Source organism: Mercenaria mercenaria, chromosome 9, assembly GCF_021730395.1.
Source record: "Mercenaria mercenaria strain notata chromosome 9, MADL_Memer_1, whole genome shotgun sequence".
NCBI classification, from domain to species: Eukaryota; Metazoa; Mollusca; class Bivalvia; order Venerida; family Veneridae; genus Mercenaria; species Mercenaria mercenaria.
This window is the reverse complement of record NC_069369.1, coordinates 9334139-9361781: the sequence shown is the minus strand read 5'-3', so window position 1 is coordinate 9361781 and position 27643 is coordinate 9334139. Positions and strand designations below refer to the sequence as shown.

General features: G+C 34.7%; 1 protein-coding gene across 1 annotated transcript in view; it reads left to right on the top strand.

Moving 5' to 3' along the window:
- The first annotated feature begins 2041 nt into the window (after positions 1–2041).
- LOC123546439 (G-protein coupled receptor dmsr-1-like) overlaps positions 2042–27643 on the top strand; it is a 279955-nt gene continuing 254353 nt past the window's right edge. Inside the window, exon 1 of the mRNA XM_045332696.2 lies at positions 2042–2199. The gene's annotated coding sequence lies outside the window, so the exon portion shown is untranslated. The remainder of the gene's footprint in view (positions 2200–27643) is intronic.

Here is a 27643-nt window from a genome sequence, read left to right as displayed (position 1 = left end):
TAATTCGGACCTTTAACGCTAAGGTACGGAATCTTTTTTGTACCACTTCAATTTTCGCCTGACCTCACTTGTCCGGAAACATACATACATGCGAGATCTTAATATTCTCAGGTAGGTTTTGAGTCGGTAATTATCGTCTTAATTTTCTCATGTTATTTTTTAATTCTTGCATTGGGATTTGGAAAATTCCCTGAGAAACAGTTGCACAATACGAGATTTAGTAAAACCTCGCATATTGTCGCACTGTCGCTCAGGACACAATTTCTCGACAGTTTGATCAATATAGTTCTTTCTATGTGTTATATATCAATACACCGTGGCAAATTTCTAATTTCAATCTGTGTGACAGGTTTCACTCAAGCTGGGACTATTGAATTAATGCAGTCAAACTTGGTTATTCGGTTACAGGGCATCAATCCTAGACGTATGCCTTGGTCAAAACTTGTTATATAATCTATTCCCTTTATTCATAAAAACAGCACAGGATTTGCAAGAATCTTTACTATTGCGATAGAGCTAACATCCCACTTTGTTTTTTTTTGTGCCCCCTACCTCCCCCATGAGTGGTGGGGGCATATAGATTTGGATTTGTCCGTGCGTGCGTCCGTCCGTGCGTCTGTGCGTCCGTCCGAAGTTCGTGACGCGCCTAGCTCAAAAAATATTTGATTTAAATTGATGAAACCTTGCATGAGTCTTTATCATGATATGAACTTGCGCACCTCCTATTTTTCGTCTGACTCCGCCCACTATTTCCAGAGTTATGGCCCTGAAATAGTTAAAAATGTACATTTTCACCTTGTGACGCGTCTAACTTAAAAAGTATTTCATATAAATGGATGAAACCTTGCATGAGTCTTTATCATAATATGAACTTGCGCGACTCCTATTTTTTGTCTGCCTCCGTCCCCTATTTCCAGAGTTATTGCCCCTGAAATAGCTAAAAGTGCACATTTTCACCTTGTGATGCATCTAGCTCAAACCGTTTATGATATAAATAGATGAAAGCTTGCATGAGTCTTTATCATGATATAAACGTGCGCGCCTCCTATTTTTTGGCAGGCTCCACCCCCTATTTTTAAAGTTATGGCCCCTGAAATAGTCAAAAATGCACATTTTCACCTAATAATTGCCTAGCTCAAAAAGTATTTGTAAATTCATGAAACCTTGCTTGAGTCTTTATCATGATGTGACCTTGCACACTTGGCATTCTTCTTGAGAAATTTAGTGTTTATTACAGTGTTACGGCCCTTGAAATAGCCAAAATAGTGGAGTTGTTGTTTGTGATGCTCATAGCTAAAAAAGTATATAAAAGAATACTGAATCCTTTTCATAAAATGTTAGTTTAGGCTATATTACCCCCTTAAGACTGCAAACATTTGAATTATTGCCCCTTATTTGTGACAAATGTACCAGTGGGAGGCACACCCTGTGCCCTACAGACACATTCTATATAGGGGACTATATTTGGAATGCGTATGTGATGAAAAATGGTGCAAAACTTAGCGGAGGGTTAATTCTTTCATTGTATGTATCTTTTTCTATATTTCCTATTGATTTTTTTGCATTTATTTGTGTCGATTCCCTTATGTCATCGGAATATGGACTCCCGGGGATAACATTATATGATAAAGTAGTTTCATATGCTCTGGAATTATAAGGACGAAACAATCACTGTTGCCAAATAAAAATGTTTATGATAATCAAGGCTCAAAAACAAATATATATTAAACTGTTTGGAAAAAATAATATAATCTTTAAAAGTAACTATGTATAAAAAAGATAACAAAATACCACATATTGACAAATGCATAGTAATAGTTATTCACTTAGAATAATTTGCCAATATTATGTAAATGAGACAATTAAGATTAACAGCACCAGAACCTATTTTTGCGGGTTTACTGCAATTGATCTTTTAGTAATGATCACTGATTGGTTGATTTGTTCACACGCGCTCTCAAGTTTAAATCGTTGATAAAATATGCTAATTTTGGTCATTTTGTGTTTTAAAATACCGTGTTGTAGTTTTGATTCAGTTGATAACATAATTTATGTCGAAATAGGCTGCAATTGTTTAGTTTAAGTGTATTTTGCATCACAATAAGTATTTAGTGAAGATGAAATTAGTTTTTATTCATGGATTTTACATTCTCTCAGCTGTATTGTACCAGATTTCGGACTACTTTTTCCATTTCTCCAGTAAGTATTTCTATCATATTTTTACTAATGACACAACCTTACTGGCTGATAAAACTCACTAACAGAATTTCCATTTAGCATAAAGAAGTATATTACTACTTTATTTATTAATAGTAAATAGATGTATAAAGAACAACATATTATCGACAGATTTGTAACAGTTTGTTACAACAGGTTAGAAATACTGGTTGACATATGGCAGGGGTGGAGAGAGGAGGGGCCTGGCCTCTAAGTGTCTGTGATTTTTTTCGTTTAAAGGTGGTTGATCAGTTTTCGGTTCAGCGTTCAGGTTTGATATATTCCGTTCTGTTGGGAAACTGTATATTACTGTACCGTTTCCTTTTGAACTTCTATAAAATATGAACTTATATTGAACTACATTTCCTTTTGTCATTTTGATATTAGACATGAAAATTGCACAACCTCGCAGTTCTTTATAATTTAAGCATATTTTCTGGCGTCTCAAAATCGCGAGACTAGTGTCTTATGACTTTCGCGAGGAAGAAGTATATATATAGTTAACTTCGTAAAGCATATGAAATTGCCTCTACAAATGATACCTATATCTTTGTGGCAGGATACTTAGAAGCAGTGAACGTGTAGAAAATAGTTCCACTGCAGTGAACATAAAATAACTATGCTTCACTTAAGTGAAAAAATAGATGAAATAAAAATGCACATTATTTTCAATCAATATTTCTTATTGTTTCATTAGGCAGTAAATAACAGGTTTCTGTTTTTTCCATTTATCCATTTATTTTAATGTGACTCACTATAAAACTGAAAGATAATGACGCCGATCGTTATTAGTGTATAATAAAGAATATGTGCTATATAAAGACCAGTCATATGGCACAAAATTTGCACCAGCAATTTATATCAAAACTCGTGATAATTAAAGACAGCAATTCTATCATATATGATATTGCAGCGGTCATCAAGGAATTATATTTATCCTCGTAAAATTACTAATTGTCTGCTTCCAAAGATCAATACTATATATTAAGATAATGGTCAAGTGGACAGTAAATTGGGAAATTTATAGAAATTAATCTCCCCAGGGTTAATTGTTCTGATTCACATTTCCGACGTTTTCAGTATTTATATATGAAGTCGTATGAAATGAGAGAAATACGCCGTTTTGTAATATTATGTAGCTTGCTTTTTTTAATAGTGATATCACATTCATTGTAAAGGAATTTAGTTGCACAAATGGAGTTACTAAAGGAATAATCACGTGACTGATGAATAGTAAGTTACAAGCATTTGTATTATTGTAGAGAATTGGTCTTGTTGTACGTGTTGCTCATATATTTTGTTTATGTATTATAGCGATGCAGGTTTTAACAGCGGCTCAGGCTAAATATTTTGTATGGATCAATTCGTTTCCCATCTCAAAACTGTGTTATTATTTCACGTGGAAAATAAAATACCAGTGTAAAATGTTAGCATTCATTTCAATGGCATTGATACCGGAGCAGAAAAAATGCACATCAGTGTCCACTAAAACTATATATAGAACCAAATATTGATCTAATTTATCGCGGAGAACTTTGTGAAAAAATAAATCCATTGTATTGTTCAAATCCGAATCTTACAAATAGCATGACATGTGTTGATGAGGGCATTTTGGCATGTGCTGATGAGGGCATTTTGGTTGACTTTGCGTTGTTGAGACATTTATTTAATGGTATGTTTGTTTGTTTGTTTGTTTGTTTGTTTGTTTTGGGTTTAACGCCGTTTTTCAACAGTATTTCAGTCATGTAACGGCGGGCAGTTAACCTAACCAGTGTTCCTGGATTCTGTACCAGTACAAACCTGTTCTCCGAAAGTAACTGCCAACTTCCCCACATGAATCAGAGGTGGAGGACTAATGATTTCAGACACAATGTCGTTTATCAAATAGTCACGGAGAACATACGCCCCGCCCGAGGATCGACCTCACGACCCCGCGATCCGTAGACGAACGTTCTTACCTACTGAGCTAAGCGGGCGGGTGTCATTTAATAGTATATCAGTGCCTTTAAATCTTTATAAAGATTGGTCAATAGTTTACTACTTGTTTCCTGTGGCACAGCACGGCCTGTAAACACTGGCTCGTCCTCTTTGAGGAGATGAGTTGAAAAAAGAGCCAACGATACTTCCGAGGCGGCGCTAATGACCGGAACTTTAAGCAGAATGTAAACAAAGAAGAAGGGTGAGTTGATTGTTTCCTTTCTCAGTTAAATGTAAGGCCATATTTCAAAAAAGAGCCAATGTAGTTCCATTCAGAAATGATTATACTTTTTAATAATGCAGACCAATTTGCAAGGTAAATGCATTCCTTGACGTGAGAACATTTGAAAGTTGGAAAATGGGGCAAGTTCGAACCAAAAGTGGAGATTTACCAATATATTTCGCCCTAATTTACACAAATAAGAGTAGACATATATTGTACCAATTTTTCTCATAATGGTATGTTAAATCCGAATTATTTACGTGTTTTAACGGCGGGTTTTACCCCTCTATGCTCAATTTTGGCTAAGAGGAGGAGCCAAAGCCTTGGAGGAGGCGCAAAAGTCCAGAGTGGGAGCCACTGACCAGTTCTTTTCCTGTGTGATTAACACTCGTATAAAGCGTTTTCGTTCTCGCATTGTAATATCTATTCCGTTTTAATGTTTGTAATTTGATGCTTGAAATTGTATTATACTACCCAAATGCACATAATCTACCTAAAATAACAAGAGCTGTCCGTAAGACAGCGCATTCGACTTTTCTCAGTGCTTGACTCTGAATTAGAGCTTTGTCGGTAAAACTTTATAAAACTTTAACCAAAAAAATCTAAGTTAGAAAATGCATAACTCTGCCAAAATTCAAATCAGAGTTATGGGGTTTATTTCTCCTGGGGCAGTGTTTAATAGTAAATAACTATTTTAAGTTTCAAGTCAATAGCTTTGATAATAACAGAGCTATCTGACCTAATCAAAAACTTTTACCAAAAATTATAAGTTAAAAAAGGGGCATTACTCTGTCAATATTCAAATCAGAGTTATAGGGATTGTTTCTCCTGATGTAGACTTTGAAAGTAATAAACTATGTTAAGTTTCAAGTCAATAGCTTTGACAGTAACAAAGATATTTGATGCTATGAAAAGGGTTAACCAAAAAGTTAAAAACGGGCATAACTCCATCAAAATTCAAATCAGTGTTATAGGGATTGATTCTCCTGGTGTAGACTTTGATAGTAAATAACTATTTTAAGTTTCAAGTCAATAGCTTTGATAGTAACAGAGATAATTGACTTATAAAAAAAAACAACGCCGACGTCAACGCCGGTGCGAGTGCAATAGCTCTACTTTTTCTTCGAAAAATCGAGCTAAAATATATGTGTATGTATCAATGCAACGGCTACACAGTTTAATGATAACTGATCAATTTTAATGTAAATGTTTGAAAGGAATCGCAAAGAAAGGATTCCCAATTCTGTATGATATTATTACTTTTGTTCGTTCCAGATGGGTCTGTTTAAAGGCAAACGTAGGAAAGGGTTATCATTGACAAAGAAAAAGAACGACGTAACATACAATTGTAAAAGAAGTGAAAATAAAACACAGCAAAGCATATCAAATTTACACGAACACTTTAGAAATGTAACCACGAGCACCCCAAATAAAAAGAAGCGCAAGAGAACGGCTGTCACTAGCATTAAAGTGAATACATTCAGATCTCCTTTGCACAAAAAAAAATGTAAAGTAGTATCGCCGATTGTTCGCTTGTACAATACACACCAGGACCGGAAATGGTAATACTTCTTGTGGAAATGATGGCGATTTATTCTGCAAGCCCATTAATCAGCTTAGTATATCTGTAAATTAAGCAAAACAGTTGTGCAATTTGACATTTGGTTTTATACTTGCTACTAAGTAAAATGTTTGATTAAACTTTGAAGCGCTATTTCTGAGTGCATACATGGCGCTAAATACAACGTCCACGTGACGTAAACATAATATCGTTTTGACGATTTAAGCATTGCTAGTTATGTTAGAATGTACACTTTATTTATAAAACTCCCTCGATTGTTTTGCTAATATGTTTTTTTCTATCGTTTCAGTATATTTATGTCTTTTCTAATTCATTGAGAAACAAATGTTTTTAAAGGCGTACGCTAGAATTCCCTGTATATGAGATGGGCGAAAATTTTCCCAATAACAGAATTTCTTTAAACTTTGGATATTGAAGGACAATCATCTAAGAAACAAAAAAAATGCAATTCGAAAAAGAGTTATCTGCCCTTGAAAACGTCATTTTTGGGGGAAATGCCGTTTTCAAGGGCAGATAACTCCTTTTCGATACCGATGACCTATGATTTTTATTGCATTTTTTTGTTTCTTAAATGATTGTCCTTCAATATCCAAAGTTTGAAGAAATTCTGTTACTGGGAAAATTTTCGCACCAAATTCTAGCATACGTCCTTAAGAGTTTATCTGAAAGCATAAATAAAATCGAGTAAGGTAGTGATACCATATGATGTAAATATAAGAAATAATATAATAGGATCGGCAAATCAATGAATCGCGCGAGCTGGAAATTAAGTATCAACATACATGTTTCCTTGCAAACATTATTTAAGTAAAATCAGAAAACTGCATTTATAATTCTATAACTGTAAGCCCAGTAACGGTCAATACCCATTCTTACTGCGTAGCATTAATTAAAAACAAAGTCTGACAGCAAATATTGCCTCAACAGATGCCACCCTATTTACAAACTCCCAGTACTAAATTATAACTCAATATGACTTTGACTGCAGAACGACTGACAAACGGACAAGGATAAGACAAAACCTATATAAAACGTGCGGTTCGACCGGGGAATAAATATGTAACGTTTTCAGTTTCATTGTTATCGTTAGAATATCTGGGAGAAGTATTTTGAGTGTTAGCATTTTCATATGTATGTAATCGAATTAAGCAATTTATAAGTAAACAAAAATATTTATTTAGTATTTGTTAGTAACCAGTGAAGCACATATTGCAATTGTATTTCAAGACTACTAAAAAGTTAACACTAACTATTAAAAATTTCAAAATGCGTTGGACACGAAAACCGCTGTGCATTAGGAAATGTCCCTTTCATAAAAATATCATAATTATACCACTTATAACGCCATGATAGCCCATCATTAGACAAGTGAAAAAGAAAAAAAGAAGTGCAAATATCTCACAATACATTCTAAGAAAATGAATAGGATGTTGTTACAATATCATCCATCAGATGTTTGTCACAATCAAAGGGAACCGTGATAAAGCTCGGATATGTGAGAATTAATGATACATTAAAAAAATCTCAATTTCATAGTGCTTTGGCTCCCACTCCGGTTCTTAGCGCCTCCTCTGCGTCGATGGCTCCTCCACATGGTGATAAATGGACATGTACGGGATAAACACGCTAGTAAACCACATAAATCATGCAGTACCAATATATGCTTTTCAGCAAGATTGATGCAGTGACTATAAAATCTTAAATTTGTGTAAATTAGGGCGAAATATATGGGAAAATGTCTACTTGTGGTTTGGACTTGCTCTATTTTCTAACTTTCAAAAGTTCTCACGTCAAGGAATGCATTTACCCTGCAAAATGGCCTGCATATATAAAAAGTATAATTATTTCTAAGTGGAACTACATTGGCTGTTTTTAGCTCACCTGAGCACAAAGTGCTCAGGGTGAGGTATTGTGATCGCTCACCGTCCGGCGTCCGTCCGTCCGTCCGTCCGTTGTACGTCCGTCCGTTGTACGTCCGTCCACACTTTCCTTTAAACAACATCTCCTCCTAAACCAACAGGCCAATTTTGATGAAACTTCACAGGGATGTTCCTTGGATGGCCCCCTTTCAAAATTGTTCAAAGAATTGAATTCCATGCAGAACACTGGTTGCCATGGCAACCGAAAGGAAAAACTTTAAAAATCTTCTTCTCAAAAACCAGAAGCCCTAGAGCTTAGATATTTGGTGTGAAGCATTGCCTAGTGGACCTCTACCAAGTTTGTTCAAATCATGACCCCAGGGTCAAAATTGACCCCGCCCCAGGGGTCACTTGATTTTACATAAGAAAATCTTAAAAAATCTTCTTCTCAAAAACCAGAAGCCTTAGAGCTTAGATATTTGACATGTAGCATTGCCTAGTGGACCTCTACTAAAATTGTTCAAGTCATGACCCCGGGGTCAAAATTGACCCCGCCCCAGGGGTCACTTGATTTTACATAGGAAAATCTTCAAAAAATTTCTAAAAATAAACCAGAAGGCCTAGAGCTTAGATATTTCACATGTAGCATTGCCTAGTGGACCTCTACAAAATTTGTTCAAATCATGGCCCCCGGGGTCAAAATTGACCCCGCCCCAGGGGTCACTTGATTTTACATAGGAAAATATTTAAAAAATCTTCTTCTCAAAAACCAGAAGCCCTAGAGCTTAGATATTTGACATGTAGCATTGCCTATTGGACCTCTACTAAAGTTGTTCAAATTATGACCTGGGGGTCAAAATTGACCCCGCCCTAGGGGTCACTTGACTTTACATAGGAAAATCTTCAAAAGTTTTCTAAAAATAAACCAGAAGGCCTAGAGCTTAGATATTTCACATGTAGCATTACCTAGTGGACCTCTACAAAATTTGTTCATATCATGACCCCCTGGGTCAAAATTGACCCAGCCCCAGGGGTCACTTGATTTTACATAGGAAAATCTTCAAAAATTTTCTAAAAATAAACTAGAAGGCCTAGAGACTAGATATTTGACATGTAGCATTGCCTAGTGGACCTCTACAAAATTTGTTCAAACCTTGTCCCCCGGGGTCAAAATTGACTCCGCCCTAGGGGTCACTTGATTTTACATAGGAAAATCTTAAAAAAAAATTCTAAAAATAAACCAGAAGGCCTAGATTTAGATATTTGACATGTAGCATTGCCTATTAGACTTTTACAAAGTTTATTCAAATCATGACCCCTGGGGTCAAATTGACCCTGCCCCATGGGGTTACTTGATTGTACATAGAAAAATCTTCAAAATTTTCTAAAAATAAACAGAAGAGCTTAGATATTTGACATGTAGCATTGCCTAGTGGACCTCTACAAAAAGTTTTCAAATCTTGTTTTTAAAGTTACTTAAAGAAAATTTCAACTATATTTTCTCATAATTCTTTTGATTGATTTCTATTATGATCTTTTGACCTTGAAGACTTGTCCTTAAGTGCAATGATAACAGGTGAGCGATATAGGGCCATCATGGCCCTCTTGTCTTAAATAAGGCCTTACATTTATCTGAGAAAGGAAATAATCAACTCACCCTTCTTTTTTGTTTACATTCTGCATAAAGTTCCGGTCATTAGCGCCGCCTCGGAAGTATCATTGGCTCTTTTTTCAACTCATCTCCTCAAAGAGGACGAGCCAGTGTTTACAGGCCGTGCACAGTATTAGTCTAAATACACAAGCTATTGATCAGTTGCATGTAACTTTCGTTCAACGTAACTGAAGTTTAATATTGTAAAAGAAAACCTTTATCATTTATCTAACATTTTGAGAAAAATAAAATAATCTTTCAAAGCTTTTAATTATGTATCTACTTTATAATGTTAAAAATGTAAAAACATAAAAGATATGAAAGGCCCGAAAGAAGTTTGATTTGAATCTGATGAAAACTGTAGATGGAGTTGAGTATACACAATTGTGTGACGGAGTAACAGACGGATGGACAAACCAAAACTTTAAAAAAAAATATCAAGAGTCCAGAAAATGTATAATCATAAAATCAAAAGTTATGCTGCATAGTTGATTCAAGAACTACAAAAATGTTATTATAAATGCTCGCGTAAATAGTCATGTCACTGTCTTATTGATGCATTACCATATATAACAATAATAATTTAAATACCAGTATTTAAGCTTCAAGAGGAGTGCAGAAAACATATATACATAACTATTCCTGACCTCATATTCTTCAGGCGTTGCCGGATGAGTACTTGATGGATATCGACCTCATGCATCGGGCTTACCTGCCTCACAACCTCGAGTGCTTCGCGCTCTCTGTGTCTCATGTAGTTAGTGGACTGGTCGTTCCCTAGAAAAGACCTCGTGCTATGTTGATATCCTACACAAAATACCTGGCAACCGAAAATACTTTTTGAGCCTGATTGTACAGAGCTATCGACTCTAAACCGAAAGTAAAAAAAGAAAGTGTTTAGTTGATCAACTTTTTTTTGATATGTCGATGAAAATCGTGCTGGTTAATATAGCTTATTCTACAAGTGTCATTTAAATTAAACTGATGAGGATTTTGGCTGTATACTGTTCGCATTCCTAAGAAATACTCTCTTCTGCACGTCCTCATGCAGTTAGGGCATGCAGGACAGATAGTACGCGAGACGGCATTAAAAGTAAATATGTACATCAACAGTAACATGTAACATGTAGAAGTGTTGTGTTAAAAGGAGCACAATTTTACACAAGACAAGTTTAAAATCTAAAACTTTGTGTTGAAAAGAAACTTGATATACACGATAGTTCGGGCAGTTTTTGCAATTGGCTATTGTTGTGAATCATTCACTACTTTAAAAATATGTTGAAATGTACAATTACAAATTGTTGTTTTTAACATCCAATTGTTTTTGGATTTTTAGTTGTTTTGTGTTGTTCTAATTTAAAAATAAGCTGTCCAACAATATAGTGTTTAGGTTTATTGCCACGAATCAAAATAAATATAGCTGAAACAACTCACATAAAAGTATGTTTTTGCGTCTGGGGGAAATTGTCCTAAGTTAGACTAAGTTATTTCTTTAAAGTCTCTAATGAATCGCTAATGTGTTTTCTTCCAAAACATTATTGTAGAACAACTATAAGACTTCCAGTAATGAGGTTCTGATTAAATGATGCCTAAGTTGCTAAAAGTTTGAATTAAATGCAAAGAACCCAAACAAATATAGCTGAAGAGACATTAATAGATACATTTGCAGAAATATTTACGAGTTCTCGTTACAATAATGTACTCGTCATTGCATATTTAAAGTATTTTCGTATCTAACAAAAAAAACAAAAAACAAAAAAACAACAAAAAACACCCGACTTCATATTTATTGTCTGAAATTCCTTCTATACACTGACGCTTTGAAAACAAAAATGGGTTCAAACATTCTGTGTTTCAAACGTGCAAAACTGCATTAAACACTTTAAGCAAAATGGATGGAATGACCAACAGTTACTGTTATATCACAAAACTTATTATTTTTCGTTCGTTCTAGGCCAGAAAATTTGATTTATGCAGTTATCTATTTTGCAAAACTTGCTCGTTTGCTTGTTTTATCAATACCTCTAAAATACATCTCATTAAATTTAGAAAATCGACAAAGTCAAAAGTAGGAGACTGTCTCCACACTCGTTTCTTCTAAATACAACTGCTCAATATACATGTATAACACTGATAAATAGGAACTAGTGTATCCTTAAAACACGTAAGTGTAACTAAGATAACTTTATGAATGTTGATAATGAGTGGTTTTGTTTTTCGCTCAATCATAAATGGTAAATTATAAATGTCATTTCTACGAAGACATGCAGGCGGCAAGATCGTTATACTATACACTTATTAAACGGCAGTGGCGACCTAAAGTTGTTAATAGCACGATAAACCTGTATTGCACGAGGGAATAGCCATTTTACTAAACAAATCTTTGAAGTTCGTATTTATATTTGTTTAAAAGGTTGAACAAATTTAATCTGTACATAAATGTTACAAACAATATGCAGTAAATGCAACGTTGACTGGTTTATGATTTTCTACATAATTTCATTGTCTGCAGTGGATATACACATGATATTAATGAGAGTTATGTTCACGTAAATGATGCTATCGTCATCCATTATGCTACATTTTTGATGAGCAATTCTAAGACAATGAGATTGAATGAAATTCTGGCAGCACTTAATTTTACTGTAATGGGATATAAACACGATGAAAAGAGATTTCTGCTCTGAAGCAATCATTCCCAGCACAAATGAAATATGTGATTGCGCTATTACCACTTCCAGTTTATATACATTTTTTCCACCAAAATGTATACCATTCCCATATAAATATAAATTCTAACACGATCCGCAGCAGCTGCTATATAAACATATAGCGAAATCGCCTATACATGAATCTACGATAAAATATAGCTCTTCCATTCCGCCCTACGATTGTACTCCCATTATATACAGTATAATATTAATACGTACTAAATAGGCTATTCGACTTTTTCAGTGCTAGTAGTAATAAAAAGTACATCAAATTTTCTGAAACAAACTATTTCTAACTGATGAATTTATTTGTTTATATTTTTACCGTAAGAAAATGTTTCAGCCCGGTAAGTTTCAACTTCAACACCAGTGCATCTATGTCTGGTCGTGTGTGTAGTTTACAATTTCTGCGTTGTAGGCTCCACAGATGTCAACTAGATTCTACTTTGACAGTAAATAAATCATAATTCATGTTCCAATCTTCCAGACTCAAGTGTTTACGTGTTTATATGCCGCCGCAATGTCCTAGCATGTATGTTTCAGTGCCATCATGTAGGTGACGTGTACTATTTTTAGAAACAGCATATATAAACACTGAATTAAGTATTTACCTCTGATTTCTATATCCGACCTTAGATGTTATTAAAAATAACATTTTCTCGGCAATAACTACTTAATAATTTAATTAAAACTTATTGAATATCGGAAAATTCAGTTTGATGCACGCTTTCCATTCGTGGGGAGGTTTTTATAATAGCATATGGCCAGCCGAATGACATATCGCGCTAAAATGTAGTGCTGTAAAATGCGAAGAATTTGCGTGGTTAGAATCAAAATAATAAATATGTTCCAATAATTTTATCAGTTAATAAAATATGGGCAGTCGTTCGGATGCGAATATTAAATCACTCGTGCTACGCACTCGTGATTTAATTATTACGCATCCGAACTCCTGCCCATATTTTATTAACTGATAAAATATAGGCACATATTTATTATTTCTTAATTAAATGCCAAAGATAACGACATTCATCTTATACATTGTGAATTTATTTCCTTTGTGAACTGAACATCAGAAAACAACGTACCACGGAAGATGTTATGCAAAAGAGCATAATTTATATTACATTGTAAATAATTGATAAGAAATCGTTATGGAGAAAATGGAAGGGGTGTGCTTGTAAAAAGCATGTAATTATACAAACACAAATAAATAAGCAAATTGGTCGGGCCACAAGTTCTTGCAACAGCAGATGACGGCCCACACAAACATATATAATACTAACAAATTGGTGGGAAAATCGAAGCTTTTGTGGGTGGGGTAGAGTGGGGGGCTCTAGTTCTTTGGGAAGACAATCTTATAGATGGGACATATTAAAATGTCTATTTTTTCCTACCGGGAACGTTACTAAAACACTTAAAAATCCACAACACCTATAGTTTTACAAAGGGAAACCTTTACGAACATTGTAAAAATTTTATTAATATATAAACATGTACTAGGAACTTAGTTATGAAAACCATTTAAATATGTTCGTCTCTACTGATTTTACGGATTCTCTGGTCGATTAAGCACGATAGTTGGATCGTTCCAGTCATATCATTACTGTTAAAGCTTTATAAATGCCATTTTATATACATTGTTCTATAACCTACATATGCAAAGAAGAAAATCAATCCACGGTTATTTTGCGATAACCCATGTGCGTGCAAGTGATTTTCTTGGTTTTTCCGTATACTGCCAAGCCATAGCATGCAATTATTTTCATGAAAGAAAGTCACGTGACGTTTGTAAATACTAGCGTAAAAGTGATGACCCCGATAAGCTGGTTTCCTTGTGTACAGGAAATATATGTTTTCTGATACAAGTGAAATTTTTAAAAAATAAATTTAGTATGAACCAAGAAATAGAAATAAGCTCATTTTCCGCTAGCATTGCGTCTCGTTTTCAAATTACTTGTCCTCTCATGTTATCTTTACAACAGGTTTGGCTTGGTATAGCATTATGGAGCTCGAGCATCAGAATATACTAATAAGAACTATGGTTACTTCTTTACTTATAGTTATTCACTGACGAAAGTAAAGGGAAGTACTAAAATTCCCGTAAGATTATTATTTCATATTTATGTACGTTTTCTCGAGCGTAATATTTCCGGCGGTGGCATTCAACAAATGTAATTTTCATCAAAACTCAGCTTATGACAGGTTGTTTTATTTTCATTTCTCCTTTTTTGAAATGTAGATGACGTCTTGGTCGCCTTGAGACATCCGACAATTTATTTAAGAAACCCACGGAACTGTAAGACAATTGTTTTCAGCTCTTCGAGGAGAATACAGATATGTATTGCGACACTGTAGGCGATAGAATGTCTGAATTACGTTATGAAACGATACATTTGAGAAATAAGATGCATATAATACGCTCACGCTCTATCACTGATATACTCTAATAATTTACAAGTCACGTACAGAACATCGTTACCTCATAAGAAAAGTTTTACTATAAGGCGGCAAAACACTTTTTCGGAATGTGCTTTATTAGAAATCTGGTACATATTAATTAAGCCCTTCCTTAGGGTGGCCGGTAAACATTTCCCTGTGAAACCAAAATTCATTTACCTAGAACTTAAACGCTCAGAGACAAAGATATAAGCACAAACTTGATGTGTGAACAAATGGTGAGTTCGTAGAAAAGGCGTGTGAAAGTTTTCTCAATTGTGTGAGTGCTATCATGTAAGTTGTTGCATTTGTAGAGAAAAACAAGCATTGTCTTATCGGGCGATGTTGATCTGCGCTGGAAAGGGTTGAGGGTTTGCCTGCTTTCCTTTACCATCCAACCCATGTTACATGATGAGAGAATCATATTCTGTTTAAATGAGTTGCTTTTTGACGCCGAACATCCTTCTTATTAATAATATTTTCTCTTTCGAAGCAAAACAGTCCTTCACATAGTTTTAATTGTAAATACTCCATTACTCTTTATGCTGATATGTTCAGTTACCAATGAATTATGCTAAATAACTGATTTAAACTAGAGGGATTTGTATCGCTCACTTGACGTAGCTCTTACACCAGGCGACCTAGTCTCCACTATCACCCAGACTGTATAAAAATAAATATTCTGACAAGTATGAAGTTTTTCTATGCTTTGAAATAGCGTCATAATTTGTGATACTAGACGATGTTTTGAATTTGACAAGGTTACATGATTAGGAATAAAATCAGGCCTACAGTATGATGTTTTTTATGATTGGTTGACTTTGTTTTAACCTCAGTTGTCACATTTGAGCCGTGCCACGGGAAAACCAACATAGTGGCTTTGCGACCAGCATGGATCCAGACCAACCTGCGCATCCGCGCAGTCTGGTCAGGATCCATGCTGTTCGCTTTCAAAGCCTATTGCTATTAAAGAAACTGTTAGCGAACAACATGGATCCTGACCAGACTCCGCGGATGCGCAGGCTGGTCTGGATCCATGCTGGTCGCAAAGCCACTATGTTGGTTTTCCCATGGCACGGCTCATTTTAGTATTTTATTCTTCTGTTTCGAAAATATTAGGGAAGTGTGGGATACCTGATAACAAAACTAGTCAGTTCAAAGAATATTGACGGCATAGATGTTGATCTGTAAACATAGAGATTATTTTCAATATTTTTTAAAAGTAGTTAATGAATAAGTATTTCAGTATGTCTTCGAGGCTCATTTAAAAAGAAAAAAAAATACATTTTTTTCCCTCACTTTAATGCGCTTCCTACCATTAATTGCATTCAACTTGCCGGGTGTACTTCCAGAACAGAACAGAACAGAACAGAAGTGTACTCGACAAAACTGGCTCACAGTGGTTTTTCGCTATAGCATAACATGAAAACAGCGTGAGTTAATACAATTATTGGAGATATTAAAGTTATTTGATATATATACACAAGAGTACTTACGAAAAAAACCCAAACAAATATGCATACAACTATACTCATGTGTGTTTACAGATACAAATAGAATTACATTTGATATGTCTAAAAAAAACAGGATTCAATTTGATAATTACTATGTAAATATAAGTTTTCATTTTGTTATTAGTTTTTTTAGGTAAGTAATTTACATGTCTTAGAATGTATTAACATGCCATTGAAATATTGGGGTAAATATAAAATATAAAGATGTAAGAGAAAATTTCATATGTTAATGTCATAATGAAATGGGCTTTAAATTTGAATATCATTTTCTTCTTTTGCCCACCTCTTATAAAATTAATATTTTGGATCAGTGTCGTGGTCACTAAACGAATAAATTTGTGAACCACATGTCTTATAAAAACAAGCTAAAACTCCGCAGAATTTCTAAGTATTTGAAGGCAGTCTGATGCCTTTAGAAACTTGTCTTTATCTGTCTAATTATATATGTTGATTCAAATCATTGTGTGTGTTTTCATGCCTTGGTCACAGTTTTAGAAAGACTTGTGCAAGGTGACCAAAGGCAATGTATTTGTCGATTTGCACAACACAAATAAACCTAAAACTGTTGACGAGAAGTAATAAATGTTGTAACATCTTTCACGCCCCTAGCACCTGTTCAGGCGATTACGAGTGATAGACCTCCAGATCCCAAAGGACCGGATATCACAAAAACACCGAGTCGCGCAACTTCAGTTATATAGCGTAATTTGAATTCAGTTTTTAGTATAATTGACACAGACAATTCTATCTGCATTTCTTTTCATCGAAGAACAATTCCATTAACCGAATTCAAGACATTTTGTATGCTACAGTATCAACATATTTCTCCATTTGCCTTAGAAAGTAAAAACCAATTGTCAAACTGTCTCAAGGGTACTAAAATAGATTGTCATTTTTCACAGACGGACACCAGCTGCCTACATCCCATCAATAAAGATGAAAAGAAAACAAAACAGCCTGTCAGAAACAGTTCTTTAGATGCAAATACTTTGATTGAATTGTCTCTCCCATGAAGATAACATTCAATGAATGGAAATATGCACATGCATACCGAACATTCCGTTTACTTTCTCGGCATGCAAAAATAGGCTGACAAAGTCGTATGGACTTTGTTATTACTGTGAATCTGTCATAAAGGCTGTAAAAAGGTAAATTTGACTGTTCGTGAAAATTTCAAATTGTTTTGGAAATTTATCGGATAAATCATAGATTTGATTTTCATATGTCAGATCTCGTCAGTAAAAACACACCCGTACAGTTTATGTTCTTGCACAAAGATGGAAAATAGCTCAACTAAGACCCTCGAGTATAACATATCATACCGGCATTTCCGCAAAAGAATTTTCTGTGTATATTTTATACTTTCGAATTAGGCACACCTTCCACCAGGGCGACTCTTGAATCAGACACTTTTGCTTACAAGTAATATTTGCTTTTGATAATACTAGTCAGTATGAATATTTAACCTTAACGCAAAACATTGAAAATTGTGTGTTGATAAGCCTGTTATTACATCGTTTCTGAATAACTAACGGCTGTCTAAACTGTCCGTTAGTATTTCGCAGTCGGAGAAAAAATTTCAGCTTTCGATAAAAGAAAAGCAAAATGTTGAGCTTACAAATTTTTATCGTGCGTGTAAATATGTAACATGATAATGTCTAAGAATATTAATTATGTGGAACTATTTAGCAGAAGCCTCCAGTACACAAATTTGCCGAGAGTTAAGTAATGGGACTTAGAAGTCACTAGCCTGGGAATCCAGTCTGACAATTTCTAACTTTTTCTCCTACCTGCAAATATTGTCGATACTATCAAATACTCGATGAATGCCAATTAACACTAATTAGCGCATATTAAATGGGACCTTTAACGCATAGATATTAGGTATGGTTGCTTCTGGCAACGCACAAATATTATCAACGGCTTCGCAGGTTAAAAAGTAACCAAATGCGGTCATAGGTTAGTATTTAGGACATTTGTCGATTACTACTACTGATGGCATGTAAAATAGAAAAAGTGAAAACTGCACAGGTCGCTCAACACGATAATAACGAAAATGTTGCAGGCTCGATTTGAATGAGCTTGTTATGGACGGTAGCGGAAATGCATGCTCTAGACCCGGGTTGAGCAGAACTCAACATTTACACATGCTACAAGTACAAAAATCAATTTAGAAACATCCGCAGATGTATTCTTACGGCGGTGCACATGGAACCTTCAATGATACACTAGCGTGTAATTTCATGAAAAAGCGGCGTATGGTCCCCAGTTAAAATAAAGGGTTTGCCCTAAACGAGAAAACAATGGGCAGAACTAAACAAACTGGAATTTAGAAAGGGGACCTGAGGTTATGGAGCCTTCATATCACAGGAACTGCCAAAAGACAAAATTAAAAAGCAGGAACCATATCCAAGAGGTTACTATACTATGCAAAAGCTATAGCTATGAAAGCGGGAACCACCCAGGCCGAAATGTTCAAGCTGATAAACTAAATAGTACCAATAACACGACATAAAAGTCGTGCTAAACGATCTGAGAAGATCGAAGATTGAACACTAAATTATAATTCCGAAAACTGTTGCTGTGATGAATTACAATATTTCACTATCTGAACATCTCGATACCGATTTATTTAGCGGTAAATTTGGTCTGCTGCATGCAGTTTTAAGGCTGTATAAAATCAAGCGTACACAAACACAAACAGGGTTGCAATGGGTATCATAAAAAGTCTCAAGAAAGTATTTCTACACAATTTATTTATTTATTTGGGTTTTATGGCGCACCAACATAGTATAGGTTTTATGGCGCCAAACAGGACTACAAATTTTGGTATCACATCTCATTTACATCGAAATAAAAACATGAAGTATGGAATCAAAATTTGCATACCTGCTGGAATTACAGAAAAACCAAGTGTTAAGACCCTATTAGTCGCCTCTTACGATCATGCAAGGGTAAGGCAGTGGTTCCAATTCTTTTCATACATAGATCGTCCCAGAACCACGTGGGGAATTTCTACACAAGGTTAACAATTGTGTAAAACATCGCCAGCGGCCAAAGTTATGATACTGTTCAAAACCACTTGTGGCAAATAGCTATGCCCTTACATACAAGAAAAATATTACAATTCATTGTATTAGCTAGTCATAAAGAAAATAAATCCACAAAAATAACAACCATTTACAATATGAATACTGGTTTTGATTTAGAGTGTTTAGCTGCACCATAATTCCCTGCATACTACTCAGAATTAGCAACTTCAGAAGGCCAATAGAAACATTACCAAGTAAACTCTCGGAAATAAACTTTGAAAGTAATATGTTTTGATTTAAACTTAACTACTGTAACGCATAATAATATCTTATTGATGTACTATCACCCCATTCCGCCGCAAGTAAAAACGCCTTTTATTTGCAAAAAACTTTTTTTCTCAGGCGGTTTCAAACAAATATCCTATCACTTTGCCGACTTGTTGAGTATAATGGTAGGTAATTCTTATAATAACTATTGTATTTATTTTAGAAATTTGCACCAGAGGTGTTGCAGAAGCTTTGAATGTATTTTGCCCTTTAGAAATGTATAATCGAATGATTTTTGGCTTTCACTATGTAGGAAAAAATGTTACATCCACTTAGTTTTCGCTAATGCTTTGTTAAGGTGTGTCTACGTTCTCGTATTAAAGATGATTAAATAGTATTACAATGTTCTTCTACACTTGAAAGAAAATGATATTAATCTTTTTAATGTTTCTGTCAAGGCTTAAAATAAACCTTATGATTAAAATTAAAGTTTTGTATTTTAATACTTTTAGATTTATGTATAAATTATGCGATAATAATAGCTTTTAATCGTTTAAGTAAGTTTTGCCTAAACCATAATGGCCAATCAGTAATATGTAGATCGATAAAGATGCAGTTTTGCAGTATAAAACTGAGCGATAGTATCGTTTGCTATTTTAAGATGTGCTTTAAATTTGTTTTTCTTGTTTTCCGGCTGTGTTTCCGACACATGCACGTCAGTTATAGGAAAGGAGAAATGGAATCCTTCTTAGGATGATATTTATAACTTTTAAGAGGGTTTGTATAAAAAGAATGATCTTGATTCGTTTAAGTAGTTTTAATGGTTTCATTCAAATGATGCATTTGCATGTTTTCTACAAATTTGTTTCTAGAATTTTTGAAAATGTTAAATTGTCTCGAATGTTTCTAGGAATGTGCTATGGTTGTAAAAATAGCATTAAAAGTAAAGTGATCATTAAAACATGATTATTTGAGCCGTGCCATGAGAAAACCAACATAATGGGTTTGCGACCAGCATGGATCCAGACCAGCCTGCACATCCGAGCAGTCTGGTCAGGATCAATGCTGTTCGCTATCAAAGCCTATTGGAATTAGAGAAACTGTTAGCGAACAGCATGGATCCTGACCAGACTGCGCGGATGCGCGGGCTGGTCTGGATCCATGCTGGTCGCAAACCCACTATGTTGGTTTTTTCATGGCGCGGCTCATTTACGTTCAAGATGTGAGGAAATACAATTCATCTAAACTTTCTTTAAGCCACGTATTATGATATACGAATACTTGTACTGCTGTTAGACAGCTTTATAATGAATACTGTATTTCGATGCATTTTTGCTGAAGCAAAGTTTGGCTTTTGCTGCTTTATGTCATTTTGCTGCTTGATGTCTGTTTGCTAAAACAAAATGATGCAATTTTGCGGCTGTCTGCCAGTTTGCTTCCTGACGCCATTTCGCATGCTAGTTTGCTGTTTGATACAATTTTGCTGCTGATCAGTTCTCTTTATAGCATATAGGTGCATCATTTTATACCTTACTATAAATAGTAACAAAAAAGGCATTAAAACGGTCATTATGGCTGCCATTGACGGATTCATAATGACGCAGTGTGCTTCGCGCGCCATAATCATAATGGTCATCTAAAGGTCAGCGCGTCCTGATGTTGACGTCATGTAGCAACGTCGACGTCAATATGGCGGGCGATAAGGTGCTGAATCAATTCCAAATCGATTGTCAAGGTCAAGTAATGATGACATTTTTGATGAAAAATGCAATACAAATGATGTTTATAACTTTGTGAAAATATGTAAAATGAAAATACCAAGATAAAGTGAAAGGAATATCATAAGATCAGTGAACGCTTAATTGTGCCTTCTATCCATAATGGCACACATAGTTTCATAATGGCCCTCGGGCTAAAGCTCGCAATTATGGCACTAGGTGTGCCATTATGGCAAGAATGTACAACCAAAATTCGCATATTAACCTCTTAATAGTATATGTCATGTCGTGTTTGTTTGCTAAGATATTTTAAATACTGAATTTCTCTCAGTTATAACATTATTCATCGTTTCTATAATAAGGTACAGTTAGTTGTTTGTACACATCATACTATTTGCTTTTAATAGTTTATCTAAAAACATGTGTATTGTAAAATATACGAACATGATAGCAAATGATGTATGAATTTTGTCTTTGCTATCAGAGTCATATATTTCTGACTTTAAAGTAAATAAATCTTATCAGAATAACACAACCTGTCAAATATCATAACATATCTCAGACACGTTTCAATTTAGAAAACAATACATTCCAGACAACTAACCGCACATATTGATATTCGTTTTGTTTTCAAAGTTTTATAGCCTTTTTAGGCTCTTTAATATACACAAAATAGTTTGATTCACAATACATTGTCATTAAAGTTCCTTAAATTGTGAAAGCACAACTAATTAAGATAAGTGTACAGCTATTCTATACGAAATGCTGAATGTATTAAAGGAAAAGGTACTTTAAGCTATATTTTTGTCATTGGCCAAATCTGAATAAGTTTGTGCTACTCTTGACTTCTTCCAAAGTAGTAATAAACAACTTGTCAAAATATATCTATTTCGCAAATAAAGTTAGGGTTACTGTATGAGAATAAGCTACAGAATATATTTCTCTGCTAGTTAACTTACATATTATATTTATAATCTGTCTATATCTATAGATATTGCAACCGTTTTTCTGAATTTGTAATGACCTTCAGAAAATGTTTTTATAGTTTCGTGTATTTCCAAGTTTTCTCTCTGATCATAATAATTATGTTAGTATGCTATAAACATTGTAATGATGTTTTATGTAATGAAATATTTTGGTAGTATCAAAAATATTCATGCACAAGGCCAAAACAATAAAACAGGAGAAAGTAAAACCATCGCCTGTATAAAATTATATTTTTTTATCTGGCCTTCGTAATTCTGTGTTTCATAGATATTTGTTATGATAAGTTAAAGGTTTAATTTTTGTCTTATATTAGGTTGGGTGTATTAGAAAAATATTTACTTTGCAACTAACTGTGAATTTGCTTTCTTTCATCCCATGACCTAGATATATTTCTTCTCCTTGCAATAGTCCGTATGTTACATGAACAACCATATAGCCTTGCACCATATCAATATTGTAACGTTTTCTTGCTATATCTGCTCCTAATAACTTAAGTTAAACTAGTTGTTAAAGACAACGGTATGCTAGAATAAATTCATCACTAGTGTAAATTTATGAATCAAGGAGAACTGAATATAACAGATTTCTACATCTTGAATTTGTTTAGGGATTAATTTAGTAGTATAACATAATCAAAATGATTTATCCTCGCCATTGGTAACACAATTCATTCAGTTACTGTAGTACATAGGATAGTGCAAGACACAGAAGACGCACTAATTCCAGATTTCCCTGGTTCGTATGCGTGCCGTATATAAAGCACCCATACTCTGGACTCCTAGCTATATGTCAGTTAATTTAAGTCGGAGGAGGATGGACTCGACCTTACAACCCTGGTATCGTAGTCAGACAGTGTTGCCACTGGAACACTGCAGCCGCTCTATCAAACATAGATTACCTTCACTTATATTATATATCATAGTCTTACGGTCACCGACATGTTTGTCTTGTCCCCGTATAATTAATTACTAATTGTCTGTTCCAAAAAATCAATACTTTCTATCAAGATAACGGTAAATGGACAGTGAATAGATAAATGAATAGCAATTGACATCCCTAAGGTTAATTGTCTGATTCAAAGTTCAAACGTTTACAGAATCATTGAGAATACTTAATCGCTGTGTACTATTTTAAAGTCATCTTGTACAAGAAAACACTTTTAATGGTGCGATTTGGGTAGGTGGCTATATGGTTACACAAGCTTTATAATGGACAAATTACAAAAGGATTGTGATGATATATATATTAGATACTTACCCTAAGCCTTCTTTACAAATGGGGAAACAATCTGTTATTATAGTGAAATTCTTGAGTGAACACCGTTTGTTAATCCTAATCCTGTCCATGTTATATCAGTGCAAAGGAAAAGTAACGTATCTATGTTAAATACTATGCATGATAACTCAGTTATGCATCTAATAGTCCTGAAATTGATTCTTTGATTATCTCATATTTCTTGATATTTTTTCCATACTTTGACGCATATATATGGGTAGAATGGCAAGAGAATGTAAATTGAAGTAAAATGGCAAAAAGAGCAAAACGTAACTTGATTAGACGAATTATTCTAACCAAATATATTATAATTAATAATAATAAGGCGGGGCGACGTTTGGCGGGGCGCCACAACGACGTTCGGCGGGTCGACATTCGGCGGGGCGCCATAATGACGTTTGTTGGTGTGTTTCTGCGACAGAACGAAAAAACGAGATGGCACAAATCTGCCACAATATATCTGGTAGTAACAATAATTAAATTTTAATAAACGTTTCAAAATTTAAAGAAGCTCGGTTGAATAAATTAAAGTGGTTATCTTCTGCATGGTATTGATAGTATGTGTATAACTGCTTACCTGAATTATAATCTCTCAAATACATCATTTGCGAAAACAATTATAGGTGATCTTTAACGTTAAATAACGGTTAACCTCATCGTTTGATGTAAGCGTTTATGGCAAGCCAATTGTCCAATAATTACGTGAACCCTAGTTCACGGTTGAAAAACTAGGATTAACGATCGATAAAATAAGTTTTTCGAATACTAACCTATATTTTCGAGCGAAAACATAGGATAACGCCGTGAACCATAGTTCACGCTCGTAAATGTAGGTTCACGATTGTAAACCCCAGTTCAAGGTCGTAAACATAGGTTCACGTTCGTAAACTATGGTTTACGAGCGTGAACAGGGGTTTACGAGCGTAAACATAGGATAACGATCGTAAACATAGGATAACGACCGAAACTCATAGTTCAATCGAGAAACCTAGTTTATCAAACGTAAACCATGGTTTACGGTCGATATATTAGGCTTATAGAATCAACAATGAATTTCGGTCGTGAACATGGGTTTACGGCCATGAACCTATCTTTACGGACGTGAACCTATGTTTACGACCGTGAACCATAGTTTACGGACCTGAACCTATATTTTCGAGCGTGAACCTATGTTTACGAACGTGAACTTGGGTTTACGAGCGTGAACTTAGGTTTACGTTCGATAAACCAGGTTTTTCAAACGTAAAACCAGGTTTTTCAAATGCTAACCTATTTTTTCGAGCGAAAACATAGGATAACATCGTAAACCATAGTTCATGCTCGTAAACGTAGGTTCATGTTCGTAAACCCAAGTTTACGGTCGTAAACATAGGATAACGACCGAAATTCATAGTTCAATCGAGAAACCTAGCTTATCGAACGTAAACCATGGTTTACGATTGATATACTAGGATTATAAAATCAACTATCAATTTCGGCCGTAAACCTATGTTTATGGTCGTGAACCTATATTTACGAGCGTGAACCTAGGTTTACGGCCGTGAACTACAGTCAGTTTACCTTCGTAAAACCGTGTTTATCGATTTGTAACTATATGCAAGCCAATTGTCAATAATTACGTGAACCCTAGTTCACGGTCGAAAAACTAGGATTAACGATCGATAAACTAGGTTTTTCGAACGTAAAACTAGGTTTTTCAAATACTAACCTATATTTCCGAGCGAAAACATAGGATAACGCCGTGAACCATAGTTCACGCTCGTAAATGTAGGTTCACGATTGTAAACCCCAGTTCACGGTCGTGAACAGGGGTTTACGAGCGTAAACATAGGATAACGATCGTAAACATAGGATAACGACCGAATCTCATAGTTCAATTGAGAAACCTAGTTTATCAAACGTAAACCATGGTTTACGGTCGATATATTAGGATTATAGTATCAACAATGAATTTCGGGCGTGAACGTGGGTTTACGGCCATGAACCTATGTTTACGGACGTGAACCTATGTTTACGACCGTGAACCATAGTTTACGGACCTGAACCTATATTTTCGAGCGTTAACCTATGTTTACGAACGTGAACTTGGGTTTACGAGCGTGAACTTAGGTTTACGTTCGATAAACCAGGTTTTTCAAACGTAAAACCAAGTTTTTCAAATACTAACCCATTTTTTCGAGCGAAAACATAGGATAACATCGTAAACCATAGTTCACGCTCGTAAACGTAGGTTCACGTTCGTAAACCCAAGTTTACGATGTTTTCAATCATTCGAAATATAGGTAAGTACTTGAAAACCATAGTTTAATTCGAAAACCTAGTTTATCGACGTTAATCCTATGTTTTTCGACCGTGACGGTCGTAATTATTGGAATTGGCTTGCCTAAGGTACATTTGTTCATGACATTGAACGATATTGTCAATATTTGAAAAACCTAGTTTTACTTTCGAAAAACCTAGTTTATCGATCGTTAATCCTATTTTTTCGACCGTGAACTGGGGTTCACGTAATTATTGGACAATTGGCTTGCCATAAGCGTTACTTTGTTCATGAACATATGAATCGATATTTCAATATTGTTTCCATTGGATATAATCTGAGTTTAAGCAAACGCATCTAAGCGTTACTGCCCAAAAAGAAAGTATGCCACGGTAATTAAAGTGAACAGATTTTTTTCACAAACTTTGTATAACATGTACTGGATGAAAAAAAGTTCAGACCTGTATCTCCTGGCAAAATTTCAAGAAAATAGAAAAACGGTCTTTTTATAACTATTAGCATCATTTTGAGGCTGTACATATGAAACTAATTACATATCTGAGCATATGATTACTTATTACATTTGAAGTATATGCTAATATCCTTTTTACAATGTTGTCGATTTATGATTAAGTTCGCTGAAAATGAATAAAGAACGAAACACTTATGATTTGACACTTTAATATTATTGTCTAGTATAAGATCCAGAAATATTAAACTCATTCCAAAAGGTCATTTGTCAAATGCGATTTCACAATTTTGATTTGGCTGTGCCAAAAGTTAGGAAACAACTGTTTCTCAAACAGGTCACAATTTAAAAATATTGCCTACCGAAGAATATGCATGGTCTCATGAATACATTTTTGTCTAGAAGTAAAGAAGCTGTATTCGTTATTTCGTATGATAGTATCTCTTCCGAGCAGCCACAAGATTTGTATCAAGTAAAACTGCCAGGTAGGTTTATACATTAAGTCGTATTATCAACAGTCTGTTTGTTTGCATATAAGTTTATTTATAGTCGCCACCGGTAACCCATATGGGCGACCCCTCCAGGTGACTATTAGTAATGTTAGTAGGGGGATAGTGCAAGATACATACGGCGCTCCAATTCCAGAAGCTTTCCTGGTTCTTTAGCGTGCCAGGTGTAAAGCATCCATACACGGGACTCTTGTCCCAGTGTTATTAATTTTAGTTGGAGGACCCGCGGTTTTGTAGGCAGACTGTGTTACCAAAGATTACTGCGTCCACCCAACGTTTATAATAATGCGTGGACAGCAACAGAATAGAACATCTAAATTTTATTTTTTGGAGTTTTAAATTATATCACAAGGATAGTTTGAATAATTTGACTCATTTTAAACGAAAACATTACATTATAAAAGAAGCAAACACTTACTTCAGTTCGTTTTGCCTGAGCAAACCAGGCAGACGTTATTTTATGCCAATGTCATCATTGTAAATGTTTGTTTCCTGTCTACGTCATTAGTGGCAGTCCTCTCCAAGATAAAAACCGTGATCGAGGTTTCCTTTAACAATGTGCTCAAAACTAGTATATAATCGTAATATACGTGAAATGTAACATTAAGGCGACTAACAAAATGTCGTTAGCATTAAAACGATTGTGTTACTTTCTTTTCTGGATGTAAAGCATTGCATGACCTTTGTAAATAACGTGAAACTTGAACAAAAGATCTTCCTCACAGTCTTTTGTTCGCACCTGATATTTTATTGGTATTTAGTTATTGAATTGAACGTTTCAGTTTTATAAATACTTAACGTATTAGTCAAGTTGCAAGGAAACATATGAAACATATATATCAAGTTTCATTTTCAGTAGTTCATGGCCTGCATTGCATTTCAAACACATCTACATACTATTTGGCGCTTATTTTTTTTTTAAAACTGGTACCAGACTAGAAAGAAAAAGCCAC